Below are 25,920 nucleotides of genomic sequence, written 5' to 3'. Positions count from 1 at the left end.
AAGAATATAGAGAAAAGAGACCCTTGTACATTGTCACTGGGAATGTAAATTGGTAAAGCCATTATGGAAAATGGCATGGAGGTTCACCAGATAATTAAAAATAAAACTATCATGTGATTCAGCAATCTCACGTCTAAGTAAATATCCAAAGAACATAAAATCACTATCTTGAAGAGATAGAAGAGATATTTTCACTCTTATGTTTATTGAAGCATTATTAACTACAGGTAAGGGGCCGGGTGCAGTGGCTTACGCCTGTAATCCCAGCTCTTTGGGAGGCCAAGGTGTGTGGATCAGGAGGTCAGAAGTTCGAGACCAGCCTGGCCAATATGGGGATCCCAGTACTTTGGGAGGCTGAGGCGGGCGGATCACGAGGTCGGGAGTTCGAGACCAGCCTGACCAACATGGTGAAATCCCATCTCTACTAAAAATACAAAAATTAGCTGGACGTTGTGGTGCGTGCCTGTAATCCCAGCTGCTCAGGAAGCTAAGGCAGGAGAATCGCTTGAACCCAGGAGGTGGAGGTTGCAGTGAGCTGAGATTGCACCACTGCCCTCCAGCCTCAGAAACACTGTCTCAAAAAAAAAAAAAAAAAGAATACTTCAGGAGAAACATTTTCTGCTATCAAAATGAAAATAAAAATGAAAGAAACTTGATACAGAAATGTCAACCCATGATAGACTTTGGAATGAAAGAAATTACATGGTCCTTGGATGCATCAGTTTTGAAAGCATATAAATACAATAGAAGTGTGATTCCGTGCATTTTATTAAATAAGATAAAAGGAACTCCAGGGCTACTTGAACAATTTAACTGTAGGAGAAGACTATTTTTTAGAAATGTTTTCCGTCACCAACTTGTTAAAGCTTTATAGCACTTCGCATATTTTGGAGAATGTCATCTATCATTTTATCAGAGCTGATTTGTACTGGTGGAACAACAGTGGCATAGACATTGCCCACAAGGTTCTGCACACTCAGGATGACTGGGTTACGCGTCCACAGCAGGGTTGAAGAAGATGAGATGATGAGGTCCACCCAGCTTATGACGAGAAAGTAGCTCACTAACAGCGGGATGGTCTGAGTGGTTCTTTTCTCTGGGAAGGGTGGTGGAGAGATGCTGATGCTGTGAAGGTGAGGAGATCGCCTCTGATGCCTGGAGAAAAGGATCACCATGTGTGCAATTGAATGCAGTGTCATTCCTATAATGAAGACATCCCTGGATAATGTCAGAGTAAAGAATACTTTTCTCCTGAAGGACTTCATGGGAGAAAGTGAACAGTATTTGCTGACCTTAAGTAGGTTGGTCTGGGTCACATTAGCAGAAGCCACAGCGAATAATATTATGTTATAAATGAAAGACAAAGTGACAGACCAGAAAAAAAATTAATGCTGCTAATGTTACTGTGAATTTGTGTTGAAGCCTTGCCAAACAGCAGTTGCTGGGGCTGATGGTGCCGGCCTGGTGTACACTCAGGAGACAGGTGTTAACAGACACACAGGCCCATCCTCACTCTGTTTAGACAAGGACTTACATTTGAACTCATTCCCTAAGTGCAGTGATTCAAAGCGTATCTGGAGGCCAAGCATCCACCACAGTGAGGAACATCACTACATGAATGAAGGCTGAGTTACCGCTGACCAGGTCATGGGGCTTCGATTTCTGATCATGAAGGAATGTGAAGATGTTGAAGAAAAGGTAAGAGGTGTTGGTTAAAAGTCCAAAGACAGGTTGGGGAAAAAGGATTTTTGTATTTTGTTTTTGAGATGGAGTCTTGCTCTGTTGCCCAGGGTGGAGTGCAGTGGCACGATCTCAGCCTTCCAAAGTGCTGGGATTACAGGCGTAAGCCACCGTGCCTGACTGAAGAAAGGTGTTTTTAAGTTTAACAGAAGCATTATGCTTAAAGTATGTTCATCTTAATAACAAGAAATGTGTTTCATGTATCTGGGAAAAAACAACAGATCTCGCATTAACAATGTTTGTTCTTTAGTGCTCCAAATAATTACCATGATCATTTTAATTTTACCTATTCCTTGGTTAACTCTGATTATCTCATATACATTCTGGATAATCTAGCCTCTTCACTCATTTCCACATCAAATAATATAAAACATCAGCACATCCACAGAGTGTACAATTTCTAAACTTTTATTGTACTGTCTGGGTTCCAAACTTTTTAATGTGAAAGCTCATTTTTCTATGCAGCTTCTGCCTAATGGATTGTATGTTCTCAGAACTTGTCAACAAAATGTACCTCCCAAATAATCCAGCCTTCAAAATGGGCACAACACAATGTCACATTTCCTAATGTGTTTCTATGGGTTCTCTACAGGTGATTTGTAGTGTTTTTCAAATATGTTCCTTAGTGAATTTTTGTTTTCTGAATTGAACTAGATCAAAAGCATTTTGGAAGTCAGAAAAGTGTTACTTCTTTCAGAGCTACATAAGAGAAGTGCTCCATCCTCCAGAGGACACATCTATGACACAGAACATGAGATACAGGGAGGAAACCTAGGTTGCTTATTACTTCCGCTCCCATCAATTTGTCCTGATGCATTTATTGAGAACAGAAGGACATCTCCATTCCAGCCACTGGGTTCTGTGTCTTTTAGTGAGTCTGTGCCTCTGTCTTGTCATCTTAAAAAATGCTTCACATTTCCCACCCCTTAGATTTAACAGGGAGGCTGGAAGGATGGGAGTTGCACATGTTTCTTCTCTCACATGAAGGGCTCAGGTGGTCTGAAGTTGAATATTTCTCTTCTTCCCCACTGAAGACTAGAGCAGTCTGGTGATGGGTGTTTCCCTTAACTGAGTCATATAAACTCTGACAAAACCCCAGTAGGTTAGGCTTTGCTAAAATAGTTTTCTGATGACAGAGCTTGGTAAGAAGAATAGAATGTTCTAGGTGGCTTTTAGAATGGGTGCATTTTCTTTCCCTATGCCAGAAACAAGAGATTTTTCTCTCTACTATAAGAATCTGGTAAGGCTTCTGAAGATAAAACTCTCAAAAGTGAGAAGGAGGAACTAAGACTGGCCTCCCTGGAGATTTTAACTCTCACACTTGTCCACTCTCAGGCTTCAGCAATTCCTCCATTACAGTGTAGGTTTCCTACCACAGTACTAATTGCTACTGAAGTTTTTTCTTACAGGTTTCTCTTCTGGTGAGTCGTGATTATCTTTATTCATATACCTTTCCATACAATTTGGGCGGCAGATGTTTAGCTCATGACCTCATTTTTCCTTTTAAATTCTTTTCTTTTGAGACGGAGTCTCACTCTGTTGCCCAGATTGGAGTGTGCTGGTGTGATCATGGCTCGCTGCAACCTCCACCTCCTGGGTTCAAGCAATTCTCATGCCTCAGCCTCCTGGGTAGCTGGGATTACAGGCGCCTGCCACCATGCTCAGCTAATTTTTGTATTTTTAGTAGAGACGGGGTTTCACCATGTTGGCAAGGCTTTTCTTGAACTCCCGACCTCAGGTGATCAGCCCACCTCAGCCTCCCAAAGTGCTGGGATTTATACAGGCATGAGCCACCACGCCCAGCCTTTAATTCTGTTTTTAATTGACACAATACTTTTATATGTAGATGGGGCACAATGTGAGCTTTAGATATGTGTTTATATATGTAATAATCAAATTAGGGGATTTAGCATATCCAACATCTCATTTATTATTTCTTTGTGGTGAGAACATTCAAAATTCTCTTTTCTAGCCATTTGAAATATTCAATACAAAACTGTTCACCATGGTCACCCGACTGTGCACTATAATATTTTCCTCCTGTTAACTGTAACTTACTGCCCATTGACCATTTTCTCCTCATTTTGCGCTCTTTTACACACGCTAGCTTCTAGTAACCACCATTCTACTCTCTACTCCCACGAGATCAACTTTCTAGATTCTATATATTAGTGAGAATGTGCAGTATATTTTTTTCATGCCTGGATTATTTTACTTAACACAGTGTCCTCCAGGTTCATCCCTGTTGCTGCAAAGGACAGAATTTTATCTTTTTATGGCCGAATACTATTTCATTGTGTGTGTGTGTGTGTGTGTGTGTGTAATGGTATATATACACAATGAAATACGATTGTGTATTTACATTATTGTGTAACATATCTATATTACATTCTGTATATATATACAATGAAATTATGTATACATACACACACACACACACCACATTTGTAAAATCCATTTATTTATTGAAGGACATCAGATGATTCCATGTCTTTGCTATTATGAATAGTACTTGTACTGTTGTAAATAGTGTTGTAATAGTACTGTGATCTGTGATTAATATAAGCATGCATGTGTCTTTACAGTTGAATGATTTCTATTTTGGGGGTATATACCAATAATGGAATTGCTGGGTCAAATGGTAGTTTGGTTTTAAATTCTTTGAGAAATCTCCGGAGTACTTTCCACAGTGGCTAGAGAAATTTACATTCCCTCTAGCAGTGCATAAGCTTTCTCTTCACTACTCACCAGCATCTATTATTCTTTGCCTTTTTAATGTGGCCGCTGTGACTGGCGTGAGATGGTATCTCATAGTTTCGATTTGCATTTTTCTAATGATTGGTGATATTGAGCATTTTAATATGCTTGTTGGATGCATGTATATCTTCTTTTGAGAAATGTATGTTCTTGTTCTTCTTTCATTTTTAATAAGGTTTGTTTTTTTGCTTGGTGAATTACAATTTCTTTTAATAGATTGTACATATTAAACCTTTGCTGAAAATCGTAGTTTGCAAGTTTTTTTTTTGTTTGTTTGTTTTTCTCATTCTGTTGGTTGTGTGTTTACTCTGTTGGTAGTTTCTCTTGCTGTGCTGAAGCTCTTTAGCTTAATCTGGTCTCATTTGTCAACTTCTTGTTGTTGTTTCAGTTGCTTTTAGAGTCTTGAAGTCTTTGCCAGGGCCAATGTACAGCATGGTATTTCCTAGATTTTCTTCTAAGGTTTTTATACTTTTAGGTTTTATATTTAAATCTTTAATCCATCTTGAGTTAATTTTTGTATATGGTATAAATGAAGTGTTTCAGCTTCAATCTTCTGCATATGACTAGCCAGTTATGCCAGCACTATTTATTGAATAGAGAGTCTTTTCCTTCCTTCCCCCTTTTTTTTTTTTAAGATGGTGTTTGACTCTTATTGCCCAGGCTAGAGTACAATGGTATCATCTCAGCTCACTGCAACATCCGCCTTCCAGGTTCAAGTGATTCTCCTGCCTCAGCCTCCAGAGTAGCTGAGATTGCACCCTCCACCACACACGGCTAATTTCTGTAATTTTAGTATAGATGAGGTTTTACCATATTGGCCAGGCTGGTCTCAAACTCCTGACCTCAGGTGATCTGCCCGCCTTGGCCTCCCAAAGTGCTGGGATTACAGGCATGAGCCATCGTGCCTGGCAGAGAGTCCTTTCCTTATTGTTTATTATTGTTGGCTTTGTGAAAAATTTGATGGTTTTAGATGTGTGGCTTTAATTTTGGGTTCTCTAGCCTGTTCCTTTGGTCTATGTATCTATTTTTGTACCAGTACCCATGCTCTTTTAGGTATTGTAGGCTTGTAGTATAGTTTGAAGTTGGGTAGTATGATGACTCCAGCTTTGTTCCTTTGCATAAAATAGCTTTGAGTATTCAAGTTCTGTAAAACATGTTGTTGGTAGTTTGATAGGAATAACATTGAATTCAAAAGTAAATTTCTTTTGGTAGTATGGCCATTTTAGCAGTATTGATTCTTCCTATCCATGAGCATGGAATGTTTTTCTATTTGTTTTTGTCATCTCTAATTTTTTTGTTAACAGTGGTTCGTAATTGTCATTGTAGAGATCATTTGCCTCCCTGGTTAGCTGTGTTTCCAGGTATTTTATTCATGTGGTGGCTATTGTGAATAGAATTGTATTTTCAATTGGATGCTATTGGTGTATAGAAATGTTACTAATTTTCATACATTCATTTTGTATGCTGAAATTTTACTGAAGTTCTTTTTCAGATCTAGGAGCCTTTGGGCAGAGACTGTGGGCTTTTCTAAGTATAGAGTTATATCATTTGTGAAATGAAATCATTTGACTTCCACTCTTCTTATTTGGATGCCTTTTATTTCTTTCCCCTGGTTGATTGCTTTGACTGGGACTTCCAGTATTTTGTTTAATAGGAATAGTGAGAGAGGGTATCCTTGTTTTGTTCTGATTCTCAAAAGGAATATTTCAAGCTTTTGCCCTTTCAGTATGATCTTGACTGTGGGTTTGTTATAGATGGCTGTTTTTATCTTGAGGTACCTACCTTTGATGCCTAGTTTTTTAGGGTGTTTAACCATGCATCCCAGGAATAAAGCCTACCTGATCATGGGGATTAGCTTTTTGGATGTGTTGCTGGGTTCGGTTTGATACAAACATATAATAAATATAAATAATATAAATATATATAAATAAATATAAATGTATGTATAAATATATAAATATGTATTTATATATTTGTGTGTGTGTGTTTATATATATACATATATATATATATATATATATATATTTTTTTTTTTTTTTTGAGATGGAGCTTCACTCTTGTTGCCCAGGCTGGAGTGCAATGGCGTGATCTCAGCTCACTGTAACCTCCGCCTCCTGTGTTCAAGGGATTCTCCTGTCTCAGCCTCCCGAGTAGCTGGGACTATAGCCCTGTGCCACCATGCTTAGCTAATTTTTTGTATTTTTAGTAGAAACGGAGTTTCACCTTGTTAGCCAGACTGGTCTCGAACTCGTGACCTCAGGTGATCTGCCCACCTCTGCCTCCCAATGTGCTGGGATTACAGGCATGAAGCATCACGCCCAGACCAATTTGCCTTTTTTTTTTTCCCCCATATCTGCTAGGTTTTGGTGTCAGAATGGTGCTGGTCTCATAGAATGAGTTAGGAAGAAGTCTCTCCTCCTCCTTTTTTTGGAATAGTTTCAGTAGAACTTCCAGCTCTTCTTTATATGTAGAATTTGGCTGAGAATCTATCTGGTCCAGAGCATTTTCTGGTAAAGTTTTTATTATTGATTCAGTTTCAGAAGTCAGTATTGGTCTATTCAGGGTTTTAATTTCTTCCTGATTCAGTCTTGGGAGTTTACATGTTTCCAGGTATTTATCCATTTCTTTTGTGTTTTCTAGTTTGTGTGCATAAAGGTATTCATAATAGTCTCTAATGGTTTCATGTATTTCTGTGGCATCAGTGATAATATTTCCTTTGTCACTTTTTATCATGTTTAGTTAGATCATCTTTTTTTCTTTAACTAGCTGTCTATCAATCTTATTTATTCTTTCAGAAATAAGTTTTTTTACAGTGTTTTTTTATCTCCATTCATTCAGTTCAGCTTTGATATTTCTTGTCTTCTAGCTTTGGGGTTGATTTGCTGTTACATTTCTGTTTCCTCCAGATATTGCCTGGCACAGTGGCTCACGCCTGTAATCCCAGCACTTTGAGAGGCCGAGGCGGGTGGATCACCTGAGGTCAGGAGTTCAAGACCAGCCTGACCAATATGGTGAAACCCTGTCACTACTAAAAATAAAATAATTAGTTGGGCATGGTGGCACACACCTGTAGTCTCAACTAGGCTGAGACAGGAGAGTTGCTTGAACCTGGGATATGGAGGTTGCAGTGAGCTGAGATTGTTCCACTGCACTCCAGCCTGTGCGACAGGGCAAGACCCTGTCTCAAAAATAAATAAATACAATAAAAAGATACAACACTAGGTTCTTAATTTGATACCTTTCTAACTTTTCAATGTGGGTGTTTAATGCTACCAACTTTCCCTTCAACACTTTTTTTAAACTGTTTCTCAGTGATTTAGGTACGTTTTATCTTTGTTTCTATTAGTTTCACATAATTTATTGATTCTAGCCTTAATTTTATTCTTTACCCAAAAGTCATCCAGCAGCTGCTTATTTAATTTTTTACAAAATTGTATGGCTTTGAGAGATCTTCTTGGTATTGATATCTGTTTTTATTGCACCGTGGTCCGATAGATAGTGTGGTTGGTATGATTCTTTAGAATATATTGAGAGTTGCCTTATGGCCAAGTGCGTGGTGGTCAATTGTAGAGTATGTGTCCCGTGCAGGTGAGAAGAATGTATATTCTGGTTTTGCTGGCTAGAGTGTTCTGTAGATGAGTATTAGGTCCATTTGGTTAAGTGTCAAATTTAGGTCCTAAATATCTTTGTAGGTATTGTGCCTTGGTTATCTGTCCAGTACTTTCAGTGGGGTTTTCAAGTCTCACAGTGTAATTGTGTGGTTATCTAAGTCTCTTCATAAGTCTCCAGGAACTTGATTTATGAATCTGGGTGCTCCAGCATTGGGTGCATATAATTAGTATTTAGAATAGTTAAGTCTTCTTACTGAATTGAACCCCTTATTTTGAAATCCCCTTGTCTTTTTCGATCATTGTTAATTTAAAGTCTGTTTTGTCTGAAAAAATAATACCAACTTCTGCTCTTTTATGTTTTGTATTTGCTTGGTAGATCTTTCTCCATCTGTTTTCTTTGAGTCTGTGGATGTCCTTGCATGTGAGATAGGTCTCTTGAAGACAGCATGCAGTTGGGTCTTCCTTCTTTATTTAACTTGTCACTCTGTGCCTTTTCAGTGGGGTTTTTAGCACATTCTTTTTCGAGGTTAATATTGACATGTGCAGATTTGATCCTGACATTGTGTTGTTAGCTGTTTGTTATGTAAACTTGATTGTGTATTTACATTATAGTGTAAATAGCCCATGTACTTCAGTGTGCTTTTTGTGGTGGCCAGTAATAGTCTTCCCTTTCCATGCTTACCATACCCTTAGGAATCACTTTTAAGGCAAGTTTAGGGGTAATGAATTCCCTTAGCATTTGCTTGTCTGAAAGGATATCTTCTCTCTTTTGTTCATGAAGCTTAGTTTGGTGTGCTTAGATTCTTGGTCGGAGTTTGTTTTCTTTGAGAATGCTGAACATAGGCCCCCCCAATTGCTTTTGTCTTTGTATGGCTTCTGCTGGAAGGTCTGCGGATAGCCTAATGGAGTTCCCTTTATAAGTGACCTGCCCCTTGTCTCTAGCTGTGTTTAATATTTTTTCTTTCACATTGACCTTGGAGAATCTGATGATTATATGTCTTGGGGATGAATGGTTATCTTGTGTACTATCTCCCAGGGGTCCCCTGAATTTTCTGAATTTGAATTTCAACCTCTCCAGGAAAGTAAAGATAATTATTTTGGACAGTATCCTAAAAAATGTTTTCCAAGTTATTTCTTCTCTCTTCCTTTCTTTTAGAGATGCCAATGAGTTGTATATTTGGAGTCTTCACATGATCCCATGTTTCTTAAAGTTTTTATTCATGAAAAACAATATTTTTCAGTTAGTTTTGTCTGACTGAATTAATTCAAAGAACTGGTCTTTGAGCTCTGAGATTTTTCCCTCAGCTTGGTCTCGTCTGGTGTTAATATTTCTGATTGTATTACAAAATTATTTTTATGAGTTTTTCAGCTTTGTCAGATCAATTTTGTTCATTTTTAAGAAGGCTGTTACATCTCTCACCTCTTGAATAGTTTTACTGAATTTTTTAGATTCCTTGAAATGAGTTGCAACTTTCTCCCGAATCTTGACAATCTTCATTGGCATCCAGGCTCTGAATTCTCTGTCGTTTCAGCAGTTTTATGCTGGTCCCCCACTTGAGTACTAGCCATAGGTCTTGGGTTGGCTCTCCCATCCCATAGCCCTGTGCATCATAGCTCTGGGGTGAACTCAGGCTTTTCATTTTCTCCGCAGCTTGGGAGCAGCAGGGTTGGGGACCTCGGCAATGGCAATGGCAGACAGCCTTTCACTTGTCTCTTGGGCTACCACCTCAGAGACATGCAGAGCTGCTGCCAATCGGAATGATCAGTGAGAAATGGAGCAGCTGCATTGTGGGCCTAAGCTGGGACCCTTGTCTGGTTAAGAGCAGGAGATTTGGGGCCAACAGGGAAGACAGACTGGACTTCCCTCCATATGGTGGCTGTGGCCTGCTGCAGGTGTGAGCAAAGCACTGAGGCACTTTGTTTCTTCCCCAACCTGAGGGCAGCAAGGGCAGCATCACTGCAGCAATAATGGCAGAAGGGTTGTCAGTTGCCTCCGGGAACTCCACCCCAGAGAGATACAGAGCCACTGCCAGTGAGAATGTTCTGCTAAGGGTGAGGTGGCCGAACTGTGGGCTTAAACCTGGGGCTCCTTCTGGTGAAGAGCAGGAAGCTGAAAGCTCACAGAGAAGAGAAACTGGAATTTTCTCCTTCTGGTGGCTGTGGCATGCTGGAGGTGCTGGCAAAGCAATCAGGGTCTTTATTTTTTGCCCAGACCAAGGGCAGCAATGGTGGTACTGCTACAGTGGCAATGACAGAGAGCCTGTGGGTTACCCCTGAAAGCTCCATCTCAGAGAGATGCAGAGATGCCACTGACTGAAGCAGTTCGTCAGGGTGGGGGTGCAGGATGGCTGTGCTGGGGGCCCAGGTCAGGAGACCCTCCCCAGTGAGGCATAGCAGAGAGGGGGACCAACGTGGAAACAGTTTGTGCACTTTCTGTAAGGCAGCTGTGGTGTGCTAGAAGCCTATGACAGTTCTTGGGCTCTTCAGTCCCTCCCTAGCCTCAGAAAGGTAGAGGTGCAGGGGCCATGGCAATTGCAGAAACAGCAGACCTGACAGGTACCTCTGGGAGGTCTGTCTACAGAGTTGCAGTTAGCCTGAGTGCTCAGGCAGGGGGTAAGTGGCTGCACTGAGGCCCAGGCCAGTGGGCATTACCAGGCGAGGTGTAGTGGAGGTGAGGCCTCTACAGGAGGTAGAGTGGAGACAGGAGGTGAGTCTGTCTGCTCCTCAGCACTGTAGATATGGCCCCTGTCCTGGGAGCATGTGAGCGAGTCTGGCCTCTTCTGGTGGCAGAGCTATAGCAGCTGGCACTGTGGTGCTCAGGGGTCCAGCGTCCTTAGGGTTCCGTGTGGGCCTGACTGGAGGCTCTTACCAGACTCCATGCAGCTCTCTGTGTCAGTTGGGGAGCTCTGTGGGGAGGGTGTCGGAGGATTTTCTGTGCCCAGGATTTCAAAAGTTGATGGCAGAAGGTGAGTCAGCAGTGGTCCTTGCTTACTCACCATTTCCCTGCCGTGGGGAGACCCCTGGGCTCCACGCCGATTCTGGGTGGGTGGCTTTTCTGTCTCACTCCTCTCTGCTCTCTGTGGGTCACGTTTCTTCCTCGATGAATTCCTCATTTTAAAACAACTTTACATATTTGTGGAGTATAAATGCAGTTTTTTACATGCATAGATTGCGTGGTGCTGTCAAGGTTCATCTATAGCGCTATCAGAATTCTCTTTAAAAAAAAACTTACAGAGATGAGGTCTTGCTATTTTGCCCAGGCTGGTCTGCAACTCCTGGGCTCAGATGATCTGCCTGCCTCGGCCTCCCAAAGTGCTGAGATTACAGGAGTAAGACCCTGAACCTGGCCAGAATCGTTGTTTATTTTATACAGCTGAATAATATTCCATGTATGTGTGTGTATCACATTTTGCTTATCCATTTACCTATTGATGGGCCTTAGGGTTGGTTGTACCTTTTGGCCACTGTGAATAATGTTGCTATGAACATGAATGTACAAATACCTGTTTGAGTCTTTGCTCTCAGTTCTTTTGGGTATATACCCTGAAAGGGAGTTGTTGGATTGTGTGGTAATTCTGTGCTTAATGTTTTAAGGAGCTGCCAAACCATTTTCCACAGGGGCTGCAGCAGTTTATGTTCTGAAGAGCGGTGCATACAGGTTCCAGTTTTCTGATATCCTTGCTGACAGTTCATATTTTCTGTTTATGTGTTGAATATTGATAGTGTTTGAAATTCATTTGAGGGTCTTTGTTGTTACTGAAATATTACAAAACGTTTTGTGCTGTAATATAAATCATCTTACTTGTTTCTGGCTGCCTGTGATCTGTTTTCTCAGTAAGAAGGGAAGCGTGTCTCCCCCCAGCCTCAGTCCACTGCACCCACCCTTCGCTGTGTCAGGATGTGCAAGGGAGAGAGGGAGCTGGGCAGCTCTGTCCCACGTTGGTCTGTGATAGTCCATCTATCTCTCCTCCTCCTCCTCCTTGGGAGAAATTTCACTGATTCTGAGTGCCATCTGCATTTATTTTGGGTGTGAGATTAACCCAATTTTATTGAAATAACACTAGATACAAAGTTATGGAATAGATTCTCTATGTGATAAGAGTTTTAGGCAAATCGCATACTTAGTTTTTGAGTCTTGTTTTTTCTCGTAGGCAAAAAAAAAAAAAAAAAAACACACAGTAAATTAGACAGCCAGTGGGAGATCCTCAGAACTCTGAATGTGGGATTGGAACACCAGATTTTTACCACTCACTTTCTTATTACTTGTCTTGCACAAAGATCATAGCCCAAGTAACAATGTCCACCCTGGCCGTTGAAGATGAGGAGTCCTCAGCAGGATGGTGGTGACATTCCTCATGTCAGCTCTTGAGTCCATGGTGAGACCTTCTCTTCTGACATTCCATAGTTGGGTAGAACTAGGCTGTAGATAAAGTTGATTTGTTTTTGTAGAAGATATAATTTTATGGGTTTTTTTTGTTTACTTTTAAGGAGTAGTTTTTCTTTTCTTGAATAGTAGTTTTGCCTTTCAAATCACATTTTATTACCATGCTTCAGAGTGTTTAATTTTTACATTGAATCTCAAATAATTTTCTACCATTATTTTAGGCAATCATTTGTTTTGCAGGTGTTAACTTTGAAATTATATCTAATATTTGTGATTACTCAGAATGAGTTTGTATAGTAGAGTATGGTACTGGAGTTTTGTTGTATCTGTATGTAGATTTCCGGAATTGGGGGTCATGATGGCATTTTTACTATTGTGTATCTATATTTCTTCCGCTTACACATTCACTATTGCGTTAACCACCTCTTTCTAAATTGTTTAGTGTTAGCTGTTTGTGTGTGTGTGTGTGTGTGTGTGTGTGTGTGTGTGTGTGTTTAGATGGAGTCTCACTGTGTCACCCAGGGTGGAGTGCAGTGGTGCGATCTTAGCTCACTGCAACCTCCACCTCCCAGGCTCAAGTGATTCTCCTGACAGCCTTCTGGTAGCTGGAACTGCAGACATGCACCACCGTACTCAGCTAATTTTTGTATTTTTGCTAAAGATGGGGTTTCACAATGTTGGCAAGGCTTGTCTTGAACTCCTGAGCTCAAGTGATCTGTCTGCCTTGGTCTCCCAAATGGCTAGGATTGAAGGTGAGAACCACTGCACCTGGCCAACTCTTTACTTTAAAAAAAAGCCTATCATCTGCATAATTACAGTGAAGTATTGAGTACTGATTATATAGTTTTGTATTTTTATATTACTATCATGGCAGTTATACAATTAATTTATATTTTTATAGGTATATGGCTGGAACTAGTATTTATTATAAAAAGTATCAGGCTTAGGTATTTTCTATTTTTTTTTTTTTTACTTTTTTTTTTGAGAAAGGGTCTTATTCTATTGTCCAGATTGAAATGCAGTGGTGTTTTCATGGCTCACTGCAGCCTGGACATCCTGGGTTCAAGTCTTCCCACCTCTGCCTCGGAGTAGCAGGGACCGTAGGCATGTCCTATCACATCTGGCTGCTTTGTTTTGCTTTTTAATGGGGATGAGGTCTTAATATACTGCCCAGGCTGGTCTCTAACTCTTGAGCTCAGTCAGTTCCGCCTCTGCCTTTCAAAGTCCTGGGATTACAGGTATGAGCCACTGATCCTGGCCTAGCTAATTTTTAAGCTTTTTTAATAGAAACAGGGTTTCTTTATGTTGCCCAGGTTTGTCTTAAACTCCTGGGCTCAAGCAGTTGTCCTGCCTTGGCTTCCCAAAGTGTTGAGATTACAGGTATGAGCCACCATGCACGGCCTTAGGTATTTTCTGACATATTAAATGTAAACATTTTAAGCAGGAGGAGCTATGCATTATCCTCCTCTTAAGTGGTTGAAAAGTATTAGGTGGTGCTTAAACTCACAGCTCTGTGTGACATAGTTTGTCGGTGCTTTTTTTTTTTCTTTCATTTTTTTGAGACAGGATCTGACTCTTTCCGAATGGAGGGCAGTGGCATGCTCATAGCTCATTGCAGCCTTGACCTCTTGGGTTCAAGTGAGCTTCCTGCCTCAGTCTCCCAAAGTGCTCAGATTATAGGCTTGAGCAACTGTGCTTGACCATCTTTTTTGTTTTCTTATTAGGGCATTAAAAAAAAGTTTTTAAAACTTTAAAAAATTATCTCCCTAAAGAAATTTCAGAATGGTTTGTTATTAATCTATTGTTGTTTTATGAATGACTTGTTTCTTCCTTGATATCATAAAATCAGCCAAACTTTGTTACTGTAAATTTTAAATAAAAATTTGGAGATGAAATGCGGTTCTGTTGATAATAAAATCATTTTTTAAAATATTGATCTCTGCAAAGAGTACCATAGGGCCACGTAAGACCCAGTCACTTCCTTAGAATTTCTTTACGGTTCCGTCATCTTTGGCATAGTCATTCCACTATTCTCAGCCTTTATTTCTTCCTCCTCAGCATTAGTAAGACTATTTCTTCTCCTATTTCTACTTGTATATTACACACTATAAGTAAAGGTGTAGAAACTGCTGAGCTCTTCACTGGCTTGAAGTGAGCGCTTCACTGGCTTGAGTGCTAAACAGATCCAGGCTGACTTTATCTCTTTCTTGGCTGGTAGACTTCCTTTAGCTAATCTGTGGATAGTACATGAATCTTGCTTTACTCTTTGACAAACATTGCCATTGTTAACAGGATCGTTTTAAGAGTGCGGATAGTGAAGCAAGAATGTACCCTCATTTACTGCAAGGTAAGTAAATAATAGTTCCTTACAGGAGAGTAGTCACAGCACATGTCATGTAAGTGCAATGGAAGGAAATTACTGTGGCCCATCATTCTTCACTCTGGGGCAACTGTCGGGCCACCTGCAGGTCAGAAGTTCTCTACCATGGCTTTATTATAGCTCAAAAGATTTCTGATCCCCTCACTAACTGCTAAATTAGTTACTGAAGATAACATTTTAAAGCAATATTATGCAGAAATAATCTCCATTTAAAAAATTAAAGGGCAATTATTGTACAAATCAAAAACAAATAGTGGAAAGCTTATAGTTTTCAACAAGTGATACTGAGAAAATAGGCTATTTTGTAAAAAGTAAAAATTTTGGTAAAAACAAGCTTCAACGGTCTTCATTGTGTAATGAGTTAAATTCTAGATGAGCAAAAATAGTTTTACTGAGACAAATTTTAAAACCAAAACAAAATATATGTAATTATTATGTAATTATTTAATTCCATAAATGGCTTCTCTATGCCTAAAATATGTGATGCATATTTATGGGTCAGTCAGATATACATTAACACTTTTAAATAGACAAAGGATATGGTAATTTGCAGAAAATTATGCTACGATGCTCTTTAATTTTAACACCAATCAGTGGAGTATGTTTATTATACTAAGATACCCTTTTTCAAGATTTCTGGAAAAGTCACATGGTAACATTTGCTGGGATATTACGAACATTATTAGAAAGCAAATTTTAGTGGATTTTGAGTGTTTGGAATATTGACTCTCAATGGTTGTTTTCTTATTTTTATTTTTTATTTATACAACTAATTATGTACTTATTTATTTTATTATTATACTCTAAGTTCTAGGGTACATGTGCACAACGTGCAGGTTTGATACATATATACACATGTGCCATGTTGGTGTGCTGCACCCATTAACTCGTCATTTACATTAGGTGTATCTTCTAAAGCTATCCCTCCCCGCATCCCCTCGCCACAATAGGACCCGGTGTGAGATGCTCCCCTTCCTGTGTCCAAGTGATCTCATTGTTCATTTCCCACCTGTGAGTGAGAACATGCGGTATTTGGTTTTCTGTTCTTCCAATAGTTTGCTGAGAATTATGGTTTCCAGCTGCATCCATGTCCCTACGAAGGACACAAACTCATCCTTTATTATGGCTGCATAGTATTCCATGGTGTATATGTGCCACATTTTCTTAATCCAGTCTGTCACTGATGGACATTTGGGTTGATTCCAAGTCTTTGCTATTGTGAATAGTGCTGCAATAAACATACATGTGCATGTGTCTTTATAGCAGCATGACTTATAATCCTTTGGGTATATACACAGTAATGGGATGGCTGGGTCATATGGTATTTCTAGTTCTAGATCCTTGAGGAATCGCCACACTGGTTTCCACAATGGTTGAACTAGTTTACAGTCCCACCAACAGTGTAAAAGTGTTCCTATTTCTCCACATCCTCTCCAGCACCTGTTGTTTCCTGATTTTTTAATGATTGCCATTCTTACTGGTGTGAGATGGTATCTCATTGTGGTTTTGATTTGCATTTCTCTAATGGCAAGTGACGATGAGCATTTTTTCATGTGTCTGTTGACTGCATAAATGTCTTCTTTTGAGAAGTGTCTGTTCATATCCTTTGCCCACTTTTTGATGGGGTTGTTTGTTTTTTTCTTGTAAATTTGATTGAGTTCTTTATAGGTTCTGGATATTAGCCCTTTGTCAAATGAGTAGATTGCAAAAATTTTCTCCCATTCTGTAGGTTGCCTGTTCACTCTGATGGTAGTTTCTTTTGCTGTGCAGAAGCTCTTTAGTTTAATTAGATCCCATTTGTCAATTTTGGCTTTTGCTGCCGTTGCTTTTGGTGTTTTAGACATAAAGTCCTTGCCCATGCCTATGTCCTGAATGGTATTACCTAGGTTTTCTTCTAGGGTTTTTATGGTTTTAAGTCTCACATTTAAGTCTCTAATCCATCTTGAATTAATTTTCATATAAGGAGTAAGGAAAGGATCCAGTTTCAGCTTTCTACTTATGGCTAGCCAATTTTCCCAGCACCATTTATTAAATAGGGAATCCTTTCCCCATTTCTTGTTTTTGTCCGGTTTGTCAAAGATCATATGGCTGTAGATGTGTGGTATTATTTCTGAGGGCTCTGTTGTGTTCCATTGGTCTATATCTCTGTTTTGGTACCAGTACCATGCTGTTTTGGTTACTGTAGTCTTGTAGTATAGTTTGAAGTCATGATGCCTCCAGCTTTGTTCTTTGGGCTTAGGATTGCCTTGGAAATGCGGGCTCTTTTTTGGTTCCATATGAACTTTAAAGCAGTTTTTTTTCCAATTCTGTGAAGAACGTCATTGATAGCTTAATGGGAATGGCATTGAATCTATAAATTACCTGGGCAGTATGGCCATTTTCACAATATTGATTCTTCCTATCCATGAACATGGTGTGTTCTTCCATTTGTTTGTGTCCTCTTTTATTTCACTGAGCAGTGGTTTGTAGTTCTCCTTGAAGAGGTCCTTCACATCCTTGTAGGCTGGATTCCTAGGTATTTTATTCTCTTTGAAGCTATTGTGAATGGGGAGTTCATTCATGATTTGGCTCTCTGTTTGTCTGTTGCTGGTGTATAAGAATGCTTGTGATTTTTACACATTGATTTTGTGTCCTGAGACTTTGCTGAAGTTGCTTATCAGCTTAATGAGGTTTTGTGCTGTAATGGGGTTTTCTAAATATACAATCATGTCATCTGCAAACAGGGGCAATTTGACTTCTTCTTTTCCTAACTGAATACCCTTTATTTCTTTCTCTTGCCTGATTGCTCTAGCCAGAACTTCCAACACTATGTTGAATAGGAGTGGTGAGAGAGGGCATCCCTGTCTTGTGCCAGTTTTCAAAGGGAATGCTTCCAGTTTTTGCCTATTCAGTATGATATAGGCTGTGGGTTTGTCACAAATAGCTCTTATTATTTTGAAATACGTTTCATTAATACCGAATTTATTGAGAGTTTTTAACATGAAAGGCTGTTGAATTTTGTCAAAGGCCTTTTCTGCATCTATTGAGATAATCATGTGGTTTTTGTCTTTGGTTCTGTTTATATGTTGGATTATGTTTATTGATTTGCGTATGTTGAACCAGCCTTGCATCCCAGGGATGAAGCCCACTTGATCATGGTGGATAAGCTTTTTGATGTGCTGCTGGATTCGGTTTGCCAGTATTTTACTGAGGATTTTTACATCGATGTTCATCAGAGATATTGGTCTAAAATTCTCTTTTTTGGTTGTATCTCTGTCAGGCTTTGGTATCAGGATGATGTTGGCCTCATAAAATGAGTTAGGAAGGATACCCTCTTTTTCTATTGATTGGATTAGTTTCAGAAGGAATGGTATCAACTCCTCGTACCTCTGTTAGAATTTGACTGTGAATCCATCTGGTCCTGGACTTTTGTTTGGTTGGTAGGCTATTAATTATTGCCTCAATTTCGGAGCCTGCTATTGGTCCTTGGTGCAGCTGCATCCTGTTCAGCACTTTGCCTGTTCATCCATGCCTGCCTCCCATTCCTGGGTGCTGTTATTGACAGTGGTCTCTAGCAAGCCTGCTTGAGAATCTGACCTATAATAGATTACAAGGGATTTCTGCATTTTTTTTCTTATAAATTTTGTGTTGTCTTTTGTTTAAAATCAGGCAGAAATCTATTTAGAAAGAGTGATAACTTAAAAAATGGTATTAGATTTTTTTTTTTTTTTTTTTGGAGGCAGAATCTTGCACTGTCACCCAGGCTAGAGTGCATTGGCATGATCTCGACTCACTGCAACCTCTGCCTCCCAGGTTCAAGCAATTCTCCTGACTCAGCCTCCCAAGTAGCTGGGATTACAGGCATGAGTCACCACATCTGGCCTTTATTTATTTATTTATTTATTATTATTATTTTGCTTTTTTTTTTTTTTTTTGAGATGGAGTCGCGCTCTGTTGCCCAGGCTGGAGTGCAGTGGCACGATCTCGGCTCACTGCAGGCTCCGCCTCCTGGGTTTACACCATTCTCCTGCCTCAGCCTTCCGAGTAGCTGGGACTACAGGTGCCCGCCACCACGCCCAGCTAATTTTTTGTATTTTTAGTAGAGACAGGTTTCACCGTGGTCTCGATCTCCTGACCTCGTGCTCCACCCGCCTCAGCCTCCCAAAGTGCTGGGACTTCCGGCATGAGGCTTTCTGCCGAGGCTTGTGTTAGATTTTTTAATTCATCTAGCAGAAATGGTGCTTTTAAATGTCTGCCTTTAATATAATGTTTGCTATTCTTATTGTAGTTTAAAGAACTGACCAAGTTTAAGGTGAAAGTGACCTGCATCACAGATTATAAAGAAGAACTGAAGGACAGAGGACACAATTTTTTTCAATACCAGAAAGTATTTTCAAATAGACTTTGTAAAATATTGTAAGCATTGTATTTTTATCATTTTTATTTCATTAATTTTAAACCTAAATTTTTATAGATAAGACTAGTCATATTTTCTTCTAAAGCAGAAAGAAGTTTAAACTGTGTGTGTGTATGTGTGTGTACATATATATATATATATTTTTGTTGTTGTTGTTGAGATGGAGTCTCATTCTGTTGTCTAGGCTGGAGTGCAGTGGTGAGGTCTCGGCTCACTGCAACCTCTGTTTCCTGAGTTCAAGCAAATCCCCTGCCTCAGCCTCCTGAGTAGCTGGGATTACAGGCACATGGCACCACACCCAGCTAATTTTGTTTTTCTTTTGTATTTTTAGTAGAGATGGGGTTTCACCATGTTGGTCAAGCTGGTATTGAACTCCTGACTTCAAATGATCCACTCACCTTGGCCTCTCAAAGTGCTGGGATTACAGGTGTGAACCACTGTGCACAGCCTAAACTATGAATGATTTTCTGAAATGTTTATGAAGACATTTCACAATGCTCAAAAGGAATCACTGAGGTGGTAATATGTCAGGGTAGATACTGAAGAATTGAGGAAAATGGCAGGTGTTTATTTTGCGGGGCTCCTTGCTTGGCTTCCCTCTGGATTGATGAGACACATTAGAGAGAAAGTAATGAAGGTCGGGAAATTGTGAATAGATTAAAAGTTCTTACTCAGATAAGGAGTTCTAGATAAAGATGGTGAACTGAAAACAAGAAATTCATTGTGCAAATGAGTTTAAGCATGGTACAGAATTAAACAGTTCTGAACTCACTGAGTGGAATCACCTTATCTGAATCTTCAGTGGGTTTTGTAATCCTCATTTAGAGCAGTGAGCTTATTTGACATTGGAACACAGTATTTACTATAGGCTGTTAATACTTATGGCCTTTCACAGTATGACAGGTTTCATATCTGTATGTAACCTAACACTATTGGTAGGTTTCATGTTAACTGAGTGATGCAGCATTTTCTTAAAAACACTGAAAGGGAACAAAAAAAGGCAGGGCATCTATAGGTACAGAATACATACAGGCATAACTCATGTTTTTGAGCCCTGCAGATACTGCAGTTTTTACAAATTGAAGATTCGTGGCAATCTTGTGTCAAGCAAGTCTGTGGTGCCATTTTTCCAACAACACGTGCTCACTTTGGTTCTTGGTGTCACATTTGGTTACTCTTAGAATATTTCAGACTTTTTCATGATTATTATATGTGACCTCAGGTGACCTGAGATCAGTGAGCTTCGATGTAACTGTTGAATTTGTTTCGGACTCCATGAACGCACCCATATAAGATGGCAAACCTCATTGGCAAATGTTGTGTGCTCTGATTGCTCCACCAATCAGGTGGTTTCCCATCGCTTCCTCTCCTAAGGCCTCCCTAGTCCCTGAGACACAATATTGAAATGAGGCCAGTTAATAGCCCTCCAGTGGCCTCTAAGTGTTCGTGTAAAAGAGAGTTGCAGTCTGCTCACTTTAAATCAAAAGATAAAAATGATGAAGCTTAGTGAGGAAGACGTTTTGGCAGCTGAAAGCTAGGCCAGTTTGCCAGGTGGTGAATGCCCAGGAAAAGTTATCAAAGGAAATGAGAAGTGCTGCTCCAGTGAACCCACAGATGATAAAAAAGCAAAACAGCCTTATTGCTGATAGAGAAACTTTGGTCTGGAGAGAAGATCAAACCAGCCACAACATTCCAGTAAGTCAAAGCTTAATCCAGAACAAGGCCCTAAATCTTCAATTCAATGATGGCCGAGAGGAAGTGAGTAAGCTGCAAAAGAAAAGCTGAAAGCTAGCAGAGGTTGGCATATGAGGTTTAAAGAAAGACACAGTCTCTGTAATATAAAAGTGCAAAGTGAAGCAGCAAGTGCCTGGTGTAAGAACCGCGAGTTCTTCAGAAGATCTCTCTAAGATAATTCATGAAGATGGCTACACTCAAAAAACAGATTTTTAATGTAGGCAAAACAGCCTTACATGCCATCTAGGACTGCTAGCTAGAGAAAATTCTATTACTGGCTTCAAGGCTTCAAAGGACAGGCTGAGACTATTGTTAGGGGCTAATGCAGCTGGTGACTTTAATTGAAGCCATTGCTCATTTACTATTCCAAAAATTCTAGTGCCCTTAGCTATGCTAAATCTGCTCTGCATGTGCTCTTACCAGTGGCACAATAAAGCCTGGATGACGGCACATCTCTTTATAGCATTGTTCACTGAATATTTTAAGCCTACTTTTGAGACCGACTGCCCAGAAAAAAAAGTTCTTTTCAAAATATTACTGCTCATTAACACTGCACCCAGTCCCTCAGAGCCCTGAAGGAGGTGTACAAAGACATGAATGTCGTTTTCATGCCTGCTAATGCAACATCCATTCTGCAGCCCATGGATCTAGGAGTAATTTCAAGTCTTATGATTATTATTTTTTTCTATTTTGAGAAAGTCATCTCACTGTTGCTCAGGCTTGAGTGTAGTGGCACAATCACAGTTCACTGCAGCATCAATCTTCTCAGGCTCAGGTGATCCTCCCACTTCAGCCTGCTGAATAGCTGGGACCACAGGTGGTGCACCAGCATGCCTGGCTAATTTTTGTGGGGTTTTTTTGTAGAGATGTTTTGTTTTCATGTTGCCTAGGCTGGTTTCAAACTTCTGGGCTCAAGCAGTCAGCTCACCTTGGCCTTCTTCGGTGCTTGGGATTACAGGTGTGAGCCACTGCACTCAACCTACAAGTTTTATTCTTTAGGAAGCATATTTTGTAGGCCAGGCGCAGTGTCTCATACCTGTAATCCCAGCAATTTGGGAGGCCAAGGCAGGCAGATCACGAGGTCAGGAGATCGAGACCAGCCTGGTCAACATGGTGAAACCCCATCTTTACTAAAAACACAAAAATTAACTGGGTGTGGTGGTGTGCGCCTGTTATCCCAGTTACTTGGGTGTCTGAGACAGGAGAATCGCTTGAACCAGGGAGGCGGAGGTTCCAGAGAGCCGAGATCGCACCACTGCACTCCAGCCTGGCAACAGAGCAAGACTCCGTCTCAAAAAAAGAAAGAAATACATTTTGTAAGGCCATAGCTGCCCGAGATAGTGATTCCTCTGAAGGATCTGGGCAAAGTAAATCAGAAACCTTCTGGGAAAGATTTACTGTTCTAGGTGTCATTAAGAACATTTTTGATTCATGGGAAGAGAACAAAATATCATTAACAGGACTGGAAAAAGTTGATTCCGTCTTTCATTGGTGAGTTTAAGGGGTTCAAGATTTTAGTAGAGGAAAGAACTGCAGATGTGGTGGAAATAGCAAGTGAACTAGAATTAGAAGTGGAGCCTGCTGGCTGGACACAGTGGCTCATGCTTATAATTCCAGCAGTTTGGGAAGCCGAGGTGGGTGGATCACCTGAGGTTGGGAGTTTGAGACCAGCCTGACCAACATGGAGAAAGCCCGTCTCTACTAAAAATACAAAATTAGCCAGGCATGGTGGTGCATACCTGTAATCCAGCTACTTTTGAGGCTGGGGCAGGAGAATCACTTGAACCCAGTGGGTGGAGGTTGTAATGAGCCGAGATCCTATCATTGCACTCCAACCTGGGCAACAAGAGTGAAATTCTGTCTCAAAAGAAAAGAGTGGAGCCTGCAGAGGGGTCTGAACTGCTGCAGTTTCATGATCAAATGTGAACAGCTAAGGAGTTGCTTCTTACAGTGAGCAAAGAAAGGGGTCTCTGAAATGAAATCTACTCCTTGTGAAAATGTCATGAATATTGTTGAAATGACAAAAGATTTAGAATATTCCATAAATTTACTTTATAAAGCAAAGGCAGGGTTTTGTAGGATTGACTCCAATTTGGAAAGAAGTTCCACTGTGTATAAAATGGTATCCAATAGCATCATACGTCCCAGAGATCTTTTGTGAAAGAAAGATTCAACATAACTTTTAAATGCATTGGGAAATGAAGACATTTGTGTAACTTCACTTTATACTTCCATGATTGTGGTGGTCTGGAATTAACCTACAGTATCTCCCACAGATGTCTGTATGCCACTAAGGTTTAAACTTAAATTTCTGTGGTCAGATTAGATTCAATTCGTGATAAATTGAGCAGATTACTAGTGTATTAAAAATTTTGCCAATTCACTATTTGCCAATTCCTATTCTGTGTAGCATTTTTTGCCAATTCCTATTCTGTGTAGCATTTTTAGTTTCTTAAAAAAACTATCCTTGCCACTGTAACCCTCCCCTCACCACCTGTGATACAATTTTCCAAGCTTTATGGTAGTAACCTATTTTTTAAATTTTGCCAATATTATAATTTTGAGAAATGTGAAGTCCGTGACTGTATGTGTCTTTATACTAATAATGCTATTTTGATTGTATGTGTATCACCTGCCCTCTGACCCACAAATCCCACAGTCTCGTGGGCAGCTGTGCTTGCTCTCCCCTTCCTGTGCTCCATGGTTATACATGGTTCTCCATTGATTAGAACTAAGCATTAGGGGAGTTGTTCTCGTTGCGAGTTGTAGTCCCGGTCTATTGGTATTTGTAATTTGTTTACATTGCTACTAATTTGATACCATGAAGAATGGTTTTTGTACCTAATTCTCAAGTACCTTTTATTTGTTTGCAATAGTGTTCTTCTGAAACATGATCAATAGGTTCATGAGGAAGTTGTGGAAATTCTTCAGGAGAATTCTGAGCCCTTCTCTGGGATTTAGTGAAGTGCTATTGAATAGAACTAAATATAATGTGAGTCATTCACATGATTTACAGCTTTCTAGTTATAATATTATAATATACAGGGAAACAAGTGAAAATCATTTTAGTGGCAATGCTTTAAAATATTTCAATGTGTAATCAATATAGAAATTATTGATGGGATATTTGGAATACTTTTTGTGCTGAGTTTTCAAAAGTCAGTGTCTGTTGTTCACTTACAGAACATCTGAATTTGGACTGGCCACATTTCAAGTGTCACGCATGTCTAGTGGTTGTTGTGCTGGACTTTGTAAGCCTAGAATTTTTTTCTTGATGATAGTCTTCCCATATTTAAGGTTATAGCCAATAAATTACTCTTATGTTAGGTTTTTATTTTTAAAGCTCCCTTTAAAATCTTCCCCCTGCTTTTTTTTTTTTTTAAACACAGGGTCTCTTTCTGTGACCCAGGCTGGAGTGTAGTGGTATAATTATAGCTCATTGTAACCTTAAATTCCTGGACTCAAGCAATCCTCTTGTTTCAACCTCCAGAGTAGCGAGGACTACAGATACGCACCACCACACCAAATTTTATTTATCTTTTTATGTAGGGATAGGTTGTTTCTATGTTGCTCAAGCTGGTCTTAAAATCCTGGGCTCAAGCAATTCTACTTCAGCCTCCCAAAGTGGTGGGATTATAAGCGTGGGCCACCTCATTTTACTTATGTTTTGTTTGTAAAACAGATCACAAATATTGGAATACAGGAAATACTATTTTTATTAAAAGCCAAATAAATGCTAAGAGAATAGATATGCACCTTAATATTTTTTACGGGTGTTGAAGAAGAAGAAAAGGTTGCAGAGATGCATAAAATGAAGTCTACAACCCAGGAGAATCAGATGAGTGTAGAAGCTGTAGAAATGGCAACACTCAGAAAAAAGAGTTGAGGACGATTTCTGCTTTTGCTATCTCAAAGGCAATTTTATAAAAGATACACGATATAATAGAGTTTTCTAATGTTATGCCATTGACTTAACAGTCATATAACACACATTTTCACAAACTGAATGGATGAGGAATAACCTTACTTTTTCCATTTCTAGTTAGGAGGAACCCAAGAAATACGCCACAGTAGGACCATCTTAAAGACAATAATGCAAGAAATCAGACATTTCTCTCCTTTTGTGTGGTTTTAAAAGTCATATATTTAGTGTACTTTTCATTTTGGCCCTTTGGATCGGCGTCAGGTTTAGAACTTCTTACATGTGAGTAGGGTGCTGTAGTATTAAGTAATTTTAAAATCACATATTACAAAAGATCATGTATGTCTTTATTAAGCCACAATAAGGTAGTGATGGTTTTGTTTTTTAATCTTACAATTTAATGACATTTATCTGCTTTTCACCTGCCCCAGGGAAAGCTTTACAAAACCCCACAGAGGTGCCTGTACCATATGAGAAGATGCTACAAGACCAGTCAGCTTTGATAGGACAGGGCTTCCAGATGGTTTTGCCTTTAAACACCCTGAGAATTGTGATCTTGCAACCCTGAAATGGATTTTGCAGAACACAGTCGGGATTTCATTTATTATCCTTAGATATTTATATAAACCAAGAAGAGTTCATTGAGCTGAGAAAGTAGAGACTTGTTTTTTGTTTTCAGATCAGCTACTTGTTTTCTATGTAAGATCGTAGATCTGCCCCCACTTCCAAGCATTCTGAGTAGGATTAATTGACCTCATGTCACTGAATAGGCATGGTGTTTTTGGGCACAGGTTTGGGTGTTCATGCACATGAACACACACATTATGTTTTCTGTTAACCTTTGTTTTATTCTCATTGTAGTGAAAAGATTAATTTTTAGCAGCTTTATTGAGGTATAATTGATGCACCATGAAAATCACCCATCTGAAATATTTAATTCACTGATGGTAAATTTACAGTCTTAAAATTTTGTTAAAATGATTTTACAACCATTGT

The 25,920-nt window shown here is 39.6% G+C and overlaps 1 pseudogene; it reads left to right on the top strand.

The window, feature by feature from the left end:
• Positions 1-1,566: 1,566 nt before the first annotated feature.
• LOC139358375 (general transcription factor II-I-like) lies at positions 1,567-25,492 on the top strand (annotated as a pseudogene).
• Positions 25,493-25,920: the final 428 nt, after the last annotated feature.

This window comes from Macaca nemestrina, chromosome 15, assembly GCF_043159975.1.
Source record: "Macaca nemestrina isolate mMacNem1 chromosome 15, mMacNem.hap1, whole genome shotgun sequence".
Classification (NCBI taxonomy): domain Eukaryota; kingdom Metazoa; phylum Chordata; class Mammalia; order Primates; family Cercopithecidae; genus Macaca; species Macaca nemestrina.
Note: the sequence above shows the minus strand (reverse complement) of the source record. Positions and strands in the feature narration are given on the sequence as shown.